At 34.0% G+C, this 12,331-nt stretch overlaps 1 protein-coding gene across 8 annotated transcripts in view; it reads left to right on the top strand.

Annotated features, from left to right (window-relative positions):
- LOC136339702 (transmembrane and immunoglobulin domain-containing protein 1-like) overlaps nucleotides 1–12,331 on the top strand; it is a 263,800-nt gene that overhangs the window by 21,174 nt on the left and 230,295 nt on the right. For 7 of the 8 annotated variants that reach the window (XR_010732188.1, XR_010732186.1, XR_010732185.1 and 4 more), the window contains exon 1: nucleotides 4,920–4,970. The exons of the other annotated variant lie outside the window; for it this stretch is intronic. The gene's annotated coding sequence lies outside the window, so the exon portion shown is untranslated. Of the gene's footprint in view, nucleotides 1–4,919; nucleotides 4,971–12,331 lie in introns of those variants that run through there. 8 annotated transcript variants of the gene reach the window in all.

Genomic DNA, 12,331 nt, shown 5'->3' with positions numbered 1-12,331 from the left:
CGTAGATATATATGTATACGATTGTATTGGGGCTACAAATTGAAGTGATAATAAAATATACAGGATGGCACGTTAAGCTATGGCGAAAACATTTAATTTTTTAAATGGTGCTTCCTCTATATTATTCCATATGTGAGTTCCTAGTCGACGTCTAGGCACATTTAATTTGAGAATTAAAAAATCAATTTTTGCATTTACACAAAATAGGTCCAGTTAGAAAATAAATATATATGATCACGCTAGGAAAACGATATTTAAAGATTAATATTAACATATAATATATAATTATTATATTACACCAAGAACTCAAATATGCAAAAATATATAGGGTGCAGCATTTAAAAAATTGCAAGTTTCTTTCATCATTGCTTTATATGTCACCCTGTATATTTTATTATCATTTTAGTTTGTAGCCCCAACACAACTCTATATCTTTTTACTAACACTTTTCTTTTCAGTCCTAGAGGATTTGTTGAGATATTTCTTGTAAATGCTACCGTGAGACACCCTGTATTTTTGCTTTACGATTTGTAATTAAGAAGACACCTTAATTAATCAAATCCTCAAAGTTTACGGATGTAAATATTTCAGTTTGTGACAACATTGGTAGAGCGATGAAAATTATAACGATAATTACATCAAAGCAAATTACCACTGTAATTCGCAAATGATTGTATAAGGTATGCCAATATTGTATTGTTGAAATATCAAATTTGACAAATGCATAAATTTTTCATATACATATAATACATATGCATATAGCAAGTGCATTGAAATTTGTCGATTCCTTTTAGAGCAATATGAAAGTGTATAGTGCACGGGTGCTTTTTCTAATCCAGATTACATCTATGCGCACTGATCTAAAATTATCTAGAATTTTCGAAGTACGAGCTATATTTGAAGGAGAATTTCACGAATAGAGTGCTGCTCGTAGACATTAACAGAAATTTTTTACGGTAAAATTCTTACAAAAATTTATTACTGTCGTTATAATTATTGCTAAATAACAAAATACTTGATTTCTAGTAGGGAACACGCGGTAAATAAAATTTTCAGTAATATGTACTATTTTTTAAAGACAAGTTTCTAGTAACCAGGGTTGTCACATCTTCAAACAGAGCTTGATATTCTATATTAAATAGAAGCAAAATGAAGAAAAATAATGAAAAACTCTTTCTAGATCATCATTCGTAAAATGCGTTTTTGATTCATTTCACTTAATTTTTTAATATTCGTAATTCTGAACCAACGAAGAATTGTAATAAAAAACATTTTTAATGACTAAAACGACCATTAAATTATTCATGAGGGGATCGAAAAAGTTAAAAAATCAAAGCAACAAATGCCGTTAGTCCCAATACATTTCGAAAATGTATTACCACAGTGAGAAATGAGATAGACTTATGTAACCTTTCAAAGCTAGAATAGCGTTCAAAATCTCTTAATTAGGGCTTAAATGAGTGTCAAATTAATACCGAGACGTTCCAAGAGAAACAAAAAATTAAACGAATCGGTTGCTATGTATAACATAATGAAAACCCTTTTTTTTAATTGTAGATATATTTAAGTAACAAAGTACGCCGCTGTAATATATATATATGATAAAAATTTCAAGTTAGACCCCATCTTTTTTTCATGAAAAAATTCTTGAAGAGACATGCGACCTGATGTTCTGTAAGCCGGATAGTGTGGGAGTCGTTGAAGCACTTGCCCACTAAAAACCTCGGGATTCCTCTAGTTATCTAACCTGGTTAAATCCGGAACTATCTAAGTTGGGCCCGAGTTGAGAATCGTCGAAATATTATAGTATTTTTTGAGAATTTCCTAGAGCTTGAATGAATGAGATAGCCAGTGATTTCCAAAAATATTGAACGCTCAGTAAACTGAATACCCATTCCGTGAAATGGCAGCTTAATGAAGTAAAAAATAATCAGAATAGTTCCCAAACAGGCCTAAAGAAATGAAAAGATCAAATAACGAAGATGCATATGTAAGTACATGTTTTTTAAAATTTTTTGATAGCTCTAAAAAACGCGTAAACTCGCTGCCCTTTGCAGACTTCTGGAATATTCGAGAAATTGTCATTGAAATCTGTAGCTAGAAAAGTCCGAATGGTCTGTAGACGGAAATAAAAGGAAAATCCACAAATAACAGATAAATGATCCTTTATCCACGCACAGAAAAAATCTGACCGCTTTAAGAAAGCTTAAGATGTCTTTCGTGTCGAGGAGAAGGTCCGAATAAACACAATAGACATATTTTCTGGGCATGAAGCTTGATCCAATGTCTCCGGACGTTTTATCCACAATTATAGTGATTGCTTTAAAGGACATGAGGTAAGGCATGAAGTGATCTTCCATGTTTCTTTGACTGAAGTGATAACTGAAAAGTCTGGTCTGTTTATCTGCTTTTTGTCTTGGCACAGATAGAGTGTGACAGCACACGCGCTTTCAGTCAGCGATAGCGATGAGTTCTTTCTTTCTCTTTAAGTCGTTTCGTACTTGAATGTCTCTGCATCCTCTTTTATAAATCTTGAATGTTGTTCTTTTTTAATTCTATTGAAAAAATTTGATAATTGTCTAAGAAAACATGCTTAACTTCAGCAGATATCTCTGTTTGTTTCAATCTGCAACATCTATTAGACTCCGCAACCTTTTTGTTCATATTGCGTTTTGTGTGGTTGGATTAATACACATATGTATATACCAGCGGACAGAAAAAGTGCGAATCATTGACTGCGGCCATTACCAGACCCGTCATAAGGGAACCAGCGACTGAAGAAGAGCAAAGAATGATTCTAACGAACCTAACCATCAAGGATTTATTACATTTACATATATTTATTTACAAAGAAACTTAATATGAATTTAAAAGTTAATTAACAAGATTCGGCCAGTCCAAAAGGATCGAAAGTGCCACACGTATGGACTCAACTTCATAATTATAAAGATTCAGTTCGCAATGGAAACTGAAAAATGTAGCCGGTTACTTTTTTTAATGTTTTTCGTTTTCGTCTTTCTTTCGTCCAAATGGAAAACTGGGACAAACGGTGAACCGAAAATGAACGCAGAGTCATTGCTATCTATGCAAAGGGTCAAACCATCGTCCGAGCCAAAAAACACAAGTTATTAAAGCCCTATCTTCACAAGCAACGAGTATTTATCAACCGTAGCAACTGGAAAGGGAACTTAATTATCTGGAAAGGGCGTTTGGCTGGAATAGTTATGGCAAACAAGAGTTGAGGAGAGCAATGAGCCTAAGGAATTATGATGTTAGTGGCTAGGGTAGAGCTACGTTTTTAGCATTGCCAAAAGAATCTAATGGATACTAGACACATCTAAGGTTAGAATGGTGTTTAAATCATCTCGATCATTTAACTAAGGCAGCTAGTTAAGGATAAAAGAGATTCCTTATCGGTACCAAGAGTGTACCGAATTTCATGCAGTCGTGGCTGTATATATTATAGGAACTACAATACGAATATATTAGAGCTATTCCAGACAGATCTGAGACAGAAACATCAGACAACTAGAAATGCACTGTAGCTAAGCATGAACAAGCTTGCTTAAAGCATTTTTTAACAGATTAGACAAGCGTTTTAAACCCCGATGTTACCATCTAATACTTACAAGACAAGATATAGGAAGGAGCGAGTATAACAACTTTAACAGGAAGGAAGAAATTACTGCCGTTAGTTCGAATTGGGCGCATGTGTTACAAGGAGAGTCGCTGATGTATCTGCCTTAACACGTAAAGAAGCAATTTTTTTGAAAAATATTAAATTATTTTTCAGCGGAGGCTCTACTAAGATTGACACATTTTTCTCAGCGATGTTCTATACGGTCTATATTCTGTTTACGGCAAGAAGGTTCGAATGTTTCAAAATAGGCATCAACCTCAGACTCGACCCCTTGATTATTAATAAATTCCTTTTCACCGAGCCATTTTTTCAAGTTTAGATATAAAAATTTGGGTGAGCTAGGGGGGTTAAATCTGGAGAATAGGAGGGACGAGGAAAAAAATCTAAACCAAGTCGATTGATTTTGGCCATCACGATGACTGAAGTATATACTGATGCATTATCTCAGTGAAACAAGATATTCCTTTTCGTTAAATGCGGTCTCTTTTTTCCACTTTCTCCCCTTTAACCCTGCAATTAATTTGTGTAATATTCGCCATTTATTGTTTTTAGTTTAGGGAGACAGTCGGTCAATAAAATTTATCCCGCGTCCATCTCAAAAAACCGACGCCATTACCTCTTCTGCAGTTGGAATGGTTTGCGTCTTCATTGGAGCGGATTCTCCCCTTTAAGCTGATTGTTTTGACTGCTCTTTCATCTCGGGTGTGAAATTATAGACCTGTTTTTCATCCATGGTTATGAATCAACGCACAAACTCGGCTTTATCGCTGCGCAACTTTGCCACAAACTCCTTTAAAACATTCTCACGGCGCTGTTTTTGTTCAGTTGTGAGTAATGACGACACTCATCTTGCGCACAGCTTCCTCATGTGCAATTCTTCGTGATCTACAGTACTTTATCAAATTCCCATCTTCCGGTACAGTATTGTGGATGTTCACCACAACATCTGGAGTGGTCAGATTTGGAGTTTCATTGGGTGCGGAGTTGGACTTGATAGCGCGTATGACCACGTTTAAACTCTGCCATCCAATATTTTATATATGTTAACAAAGGACCAGATTCCTCAGTAGTAGAATCTAACTCAACTCTGATTTTGGATGAACTAAGCTGTTGGATTTGGTAAATTACAAATCAATGTACAAAATTAGAGTCTAAATAGTAATAGATGAATAAGAATTTCGGCATAGCTAACTCATATTGTGTAAGCACTAAGCTGATTAAGATGTATATAAAAAGGGAAATATTTCTTGTTATCTTTCACGATGCTCATACTGCAGTAGTGCTTCTGCTGTTTATAAGTAAAGTCGGTCGGTTAGTGCACTCTTGTTTTGTAAGTCCCAATTTTCACTAACTATACTCATAATTTCCAACATAAGACCTTTCAAACGAAAGTATTGAATCGCGTATCGAAGACCATCGTTCCACGTAAACAAAATCTCTAAAAGCTTTCATTGAAAACGTCTCTAAAGCAAACACAAATCAACGTAGCACCCTCAAACTTTAGACATAATTTTTTTTTACGTTTAGGCCTTTGTACTATAAGCAATTTTTTAACAAAAATTGCCATTTATATGGCAGTGCGGGTACTTCGGGGACTATCCCCGTATATGATGACAAATCTGTGCCGATGCTTCGTCCTCATCAACAAGTCCACAACAGTTACCATTTCGGTCAATATCGACAGACCCGAAAGATCACTTGGTCAGTTATCTCTCCTCCTTTGATGAGATCCACGTTACTTGTGGAGGGAAGTTCAAGAAGTAATTCCATTGGTCTTTAGTATATACGCCACAAAAATATTACCAATTTTATTTTGACCAGCGGTGAAAATCTTTAGAGTCTAATAATTAAACAAAGACGAAAAATCAACGAAAAATCAATGAGTGTTTTCGTGAAACCTAAAACAGCAATTTTTTGTAAACTTCTTGAAATTTGGAGAGTTCTTTTACTTTTGTTGAGATACAAATTTTATAAATTTCCAGGTACTTCTTAAAGTATATGATCGAATTCAAGAAATTTTCAAAATTGCCCGCGAAATTTCCTTAGGCACTTCTTAAGTTCATACTTAGTTTTTTAACTTCAAGCAGTCTTCCCACTTTCAATCGTTTTGGGCAAAATATCCCTCATCAATCGAAACTTTCGCTTTTTACAATGATTTTTCTGTCTGATCTTTTAACTTGCGTTTGGAGTGTCCATCCGTGATATTAATTTACTCGTGGTAAACCTGTGCAAACGATCCGGGATAGATTTCTTGATCGCTTGATATTCATTGCCTGCCAACTATTGCATCAAAGCCAAGCAAAAAGTTTAACTTTCCTTTAACTCCAAATATGCAATAAACTACCACCTGCAAAATTTTCATACAGGAGAGTTGCAAACTATACTACCCGAAAACTCTCGTCGTCAAGTCATAAGTAAGAAGTTATGGGTAGTTTGGTAATTGCTTTAAAGTTTGGGTGGATGGTTCCCGAATTAACTTTGTAATATCGTCGAAAAACTTCCACAACTTTCAAATTTATTTTCGGAGTTGTCGGCAAACACATTTGTATGGTCGCAGGGCTTTAATTCAAGCAACTATGGACCTCATGACCTGCAGCTTTAGCCTTTTAATGGCTTTTACATTGCTTGCTGCAGAATTAATGTTTTTGGGAAGTGATTATGGGTTTTTGGATTAAAAAGGAGGAAGATTTATTTAAAAATGGAGCTTTTAGAGGGAATTTTAAATGCTTAAAAGCTGCTAGTAGGCGTTCGCGAAAGAAGGCAAACTTAGTGAGAAAAAGGTGGGAAAAATTACTACAATATAAATAATCATCGTAACGTGAAAAACCCGTTATATTTGGAATTAATTTGAACGCATTCGCATGACTAACTCGCAATTTTTGTCATTCCTCATTAATAAACGATTTTAATGTGTTTCCAGAACTTTACATTAAATTAATTGGTGTACCGCATCAGTATCATTAATAAACCAAACACATTATTTCAGGTTAATTTCTTGTGTAAATTACAACGCCATTCACCAGTGTATCTGCCAAATATGAGGTACCTAAATTGTTTGTGGAACCTAAAATGCTGATATCCACATTTTAAATTTTGTAAACAATTTACCCGATGTTTACTATTTGTTGGTTTAATAACGTTTTAAATATCTATTGGTTAATTAAACATTTATTATAGGGTATAAGGTTTATTCAATATTTTCATCAGAGAATGCCGATTTTATGCAATTTTGGAGTTCTTGAATTATTAATAACCTAGGTAGGAATATGTTTTATGCAAAGCTTAAATAAACCTACCGTTTTATTTACAAATTATGCATGTTAATTAGATTAATACATTTTTTCTTGTCCCTGAATGTAGAAAATAGATTCAGCTCTTTGTATGGTCATCTGTTATTAGAATGATACATCTTTTATCTGTTAAAGTCCCAAAACGGATTCCAACGGACACAGTTTAATAATTTAGAAGCCCCTTTTTGTCCTCTGTGTTCTCATTTTCCCCCGCTTGTAAAAGACATTTTAAATTATGCATAAATAAGGGTATTCAATAAACCAATGATAACCATTTTGTTGTTGGTTCTTACGCAATTTCCAGAAATAAGGCAGTATAAAAGCATTTTTAGGACATTTTAAAAGTGCAATAGTATTTTGCATTAATTAATGCAATTTTAACTTGAATTGTGCTTTTCGGGAAAAATCTGAATGACGATTGCTTCAATTTTCTTGATTTGGTTGTTATATATTACCAATAGTTATTTCCAGAATTCATAAACCTGCTATGAATTTATGTCAGCCTCAATCTACTCCCAATGTTACTTTCAGGAATTTCATGCACTCAAATAGAGGACAGGTAAATTTGGCTGTAGTTGTGATAGTACGCAATTTCATTCTTCTTGGTAAATCCATCACCAAGAATTTTATTTTACTATTATTATCACAGCGTTACGGGATTATAGGAGGGTTATGAATTCTAGGAATAATTGTAAAACCGAGTTTTTATTTTGATTTTATTTAAAATTGAGAACTTGAATCAGTTTTGTCTTGGCTTGCATCATTCACCCTTTGTTCTGCGACTTTATATATTTTACCTATCTGAGTCATAATTTTTAGATCAAAATTGAATTTTTTTTATGTTCTTTTCTCCACGTGTACCCATTGTGATTTCCACTATTTTTACCGTTCCCTTTAATCTTAAAATATTCTGTTTAACATAACATTACTTGCATGATAGGTTTTTACTTTATTTGTCCATACCCCATTCCTTTTCATTCGTGTTTGATGAATGAACATTGTTAGTTTCTAATGTTCCTATGTCACGCTATACAGAATGTCCTGAGACACGTCGAAATATTTTGGTTGGTTATTCTAGATGAAGAATTAAAAAAATGTTCTCATAAACAAACCCCAAAAATTGGTTCTTAAGGGGACGAGAACCCTTTAAGGTTGGAACCCTGATTTCTTCGCAACATTTACGAAAACATTTTGCCAAAATTATGGAATTTGGTACACTTTAATAAGTTAAAATGGATTTTTTTTTCTGTTAATAATCGTAGATTTTAGTCAGCGGCATGACATACAAGTGTCTCCTACCTAAACACTGCCCTAACTTTTTTGTTAATGACATTTCTTAATTTATTAAATCAAATTACTGCATCACAAATATTTTTAAATAAAAAAGGTCTTTTTACTTCATGTCATGTTCATGTATTAGAATATGGCGTTTTCCAGATAAATTAGTTTTTTCAATCGACATTTGTCTGCCTCTAAATCCTTAACTGCACAATATTCACATTTAATGAACAACTGCTCTCCTTCAAAATTTTGCTTGTTTAAGCTTGATTTCTCTATGATCCTCCAAACGTACCAGCTTTCGTCTATCAACACGTGTTTTTTGAGATATAAAGCTAGCAAAAGAGGAGTATTTGGAGTAAAGCTTTATGCATCTATTTGCGCATCATATCTGGACAATAGCAACTGCACAGCATTCTTCAAAATTGCTGAAATCCGAGTTGTCGTGAATTCACTGACCTCTCCTAGAGTATGGTTTCTGTTAAAAATTCTTGAGAATACATCTAAGTAGAGCATCAAAGATTCATTCGTGCCAATGACAGGATTCACTCAAATCACCATAAAGTCGAGTACGATACGTTTTGCACTATCGATTCTGGAAAAAAACGGAGCTCCATTTTATCGTAGTAACACCCTGGACAAAAGTCCAGAAATCTATTGGTTTTTGGTTTCATAGTGACCAACCAGTAAAGCTAGTCATACCACTGAAGCATCTTTTTCTTCCTTAATTTCATCATCATCCTTACGTTCTGAATTAATGATTTTTTGTTTCTTCTGCATCACGTATTTATCTTCTTCATCTTCTTTTATACTCTGAGTAATTTCTTGTAGCTCAAGTCTTGTAGATCGGAATTAATTCTGCTGAGACTTTCCTCTGAGATATTAAAACAACATGATAATCTTGTATATAACAATGAAACTTTAAATAAATTCCATCAGGAAGTTAAATCGAAATTCCTGGCAAATAAAGGGACCCCCAGGTCGTATTTTCTATCGCTCTTCAATCTATCAATTGGCGTCATCTTTCGTTTCGATCGAATATCTTTTTTGTCTAAACAAGCCAACAGTTGACATTAATTGATTGCTGCCTCGAAATAAAATATGATGGGAATCGTATTTTTTGCATGTCAAATCTACAATCCTATTAATCAAGCTTTTCAAAAAAGAAGATTTTCACTGGGTTTTAATCTCCGATCGATTCGAGGTTGCAACCTAAAATCTGATAAGGGTAATCTATTTGCTTAAATGCCATAAATTACAGTCATCAGTTTTGACAACCAATATATCACTTTTTGCACTTGAACTGCCCTTTTATCCATGTTACATGAACCCACATTACTAAACTATTATAAATTAACGTCACAATCAATCGGAACTCAGGTGCTACACAGTTATAGGTATCACTTTAATTAAGGAAAAGAAGCTGGAAAATTTAATTAGGAATTGGATTTTCGCACGTTAATAGAGCAGAGAGCCATTTCAGGAAAATTAGTAAAGTTTTAATAGTGTAGGAAATTAAAAATCTTCTTTCAGACCTTCATTAGTGTAAAAGGCGCACTATGCCAGTTTGGGAGTTCGGAAGTTAATTGATGGAAATTTGGTCGTTTTATTGGATTTTGTAGGTCTCGAGATTGGTGATTAAGTGATGGAATATGCCACAAACCTATAATAATGGAGGCCGGTATTGATATAATATGGCTTCGTTTTTGAATTTGGCTCCTTCAGCACTTTGAAAATTGCATAGTAGCCTTGACGTTAAAAGAAACGAATATTTCTCACACTCAGTAGTTTTCAGCTCAGTTTTCTCAAAAGCGCAAATTCTACTTCATATGTTTTACTTAGAAAGGTACTTTACCTGAGTTTTGTCTTACGCGTTGTTTAAGGCCAATCTTGTAATTCGTCACACAAAAACTGTAGATAGCAAAAATTATGGAAAAGGTTGAATTTCTTAAAAAAAATATAAAAGCAAATTCAGAAATTTTACTTTGTTTTCTCTCTTTGTATGTCGGGATGAAATTCATGGGTGGATATGGGAAAGTCGAAAGTTGTAACTGCCCCAAATTTTCGAAGAGTACTTGGCGTCAGTAGCGGGGCTAAGTTTAACTGAGGTACGAACGTAGTCGCAAAAGTATCCAACCTAACACTTGAAGACAAACATTTTTTGGAATGTATTACGGTATTACTCAACCTAGTCTCATTTGAGGTTGACACAGTTTCCCCAGCGATGTCCTATCGTTTTTACACCCTGTTTATGGTATAATAAGAAGCTTCGAATGTTTCAAAATAGGCACCGACCACGAACTCCACCTCTTCATTATTGGCAAATCTTTTCCCGCAGAGCCATCTTTTCCAAATTGGAAATAGAAAATGGTCTGACTGTAATGGTGCCCTATAGATTGGGTGAGGAACAAGTTCGAAACCAAGTTGATTGATTTTGGCCATCGCGATGACAGACCTGTGGACTGGTGCTTTGTCTTGATGAAACACTATATTCGCCAAATGGAGTAGCTTTTTCCTAAAATGTCTCAAGAAATTTGTATAATGTTCCCCGTTTATTGTTTTTCTTTTAGGGAGATAGTCAATAAAATTATCCCACGTGCATTCCAAAAAACTGACGCCATCACCTCTCCTGTAGATCATAGGATTTTCGCCTTCCTTTGAATCGATTCTCCTCTTTTCGAGTTCATTGTTCTGACTACTCTTTCGTCTCAGGTGGGGAATGATGCACCCATGTTTCATCCATGATTATGAATCTACTCAAAAAGTCGACTTTATTGCTGCGAGAATTTGCCGAACACTCAATTTTCATATCCAATTTTTTGGTCAAAATTAGATGTGCAGTACTTTTTGAAATGCCTCTTTTCCAGTATTATTTTATGGATTTTTACTACAATGTCTTGACTGGTCAGATCTAAAGTGTCATTGGATCGACCACTGCGGAGTTTGTCTTGGCAGTTCATATGATCACGTTTAAGCTCTTTAAACTCTGCCACCCTGCATTTTACACTTATTAAGGAAGAACCAGATTCCCCCAGAATAGAATCTAACACCCCTTTAACGTTGGATGGACTAAGACCTTTCAAATGAAAATATTGAATCACATATCGATGACCAATTTTATCTGTATTAACAAAATCTCTAAAAGCATTAACTAAAAACGTCTCTAAAATAAACACAGATCAACGTAATTTTTTTAACAACAAAATCGCCATCTACTTGTCAGGTCATGTACTTATAGGGTTATCCTCGTATATCTGCACGTTTTATTGATTGCGGCATTACAAATGAATTTCGGTAAATCTTTATGGAACAAACCAATGCTCTACACTTTAACCTTTGAAACTTCATAAATACTATTAAAATCACAATGTATCCTCAAGCTCGGCCAATTTAAACGTCAAAATTAGGCCTATGAAACGTAAAATTTTCAATTTTGGTTTTTTAATTGCCAAGTACAATAATAATATTTACCAAATTCTTATGCACTCTTAAACATAAAATTTGGGCCTGATTAAAAACGACTTAATTGGACATCAATTCACGGAAATGGGATTTTTATTCAATAGACTGTAACTTTTTTTTTAATTCGAGAGACAACTGATTGGATATTAACAGACATAACAAAACCCTTAATTTAATGCACACATAAAAAACCAATATAATTTTTTAATTTTCCAGAAAATGGTTGAATGTTACTTTTTTACACACACACATTTCTGTAGATTTTTTTTTAATTACCATGAAGGACACATGGAGATTATAGCCTTCATAAAAAATGTTTATTCCTGTTCAAATTTAGATATTATTTTTTTATCCTTAATTTTTCCATTGGCACGTAATTCTAACATATTCACCCAGATTTAAAAGGGATCTGTACAAAAAAGTACACGTCTAATATCCTTTAGAGTAATAACTTCTCTTGAATTCACGTATTACACGTTTATTATCTAAGAAACCCGTTTCTGTTGAGAATATACTGTAATTTTTTTCCACACATTTTCATTTCGTGTTAATCAATTTCTGCCATGCTTGTCTCATATCGCATTGCAAGTTTCCATAATGATCCTAGATACAGTCTTAAACCGTGCTATCTCCACTAACCAGGTATCTAAATTTGTTACAA

Source organism: Euwallacea fornicatus, chromosome 6 (assembly GCF_040115645.1).
Source record: "Euwallacea fornicatus isolate EFF26 chromosome 6, ASM4011564v1, whole genome shotgun sequence".
Taxonomy (NCBI): Eukaryota; Metazoa; Arthropoda; class Insecta; order Coleoptera; family Curculionidae; genus Euwallacea; species Euwallacea fornicatus.
Note: the sequence above shows the minus strand (reverse complement) of the source record. Positions and strands in the feature narration are given on the sequence as shown.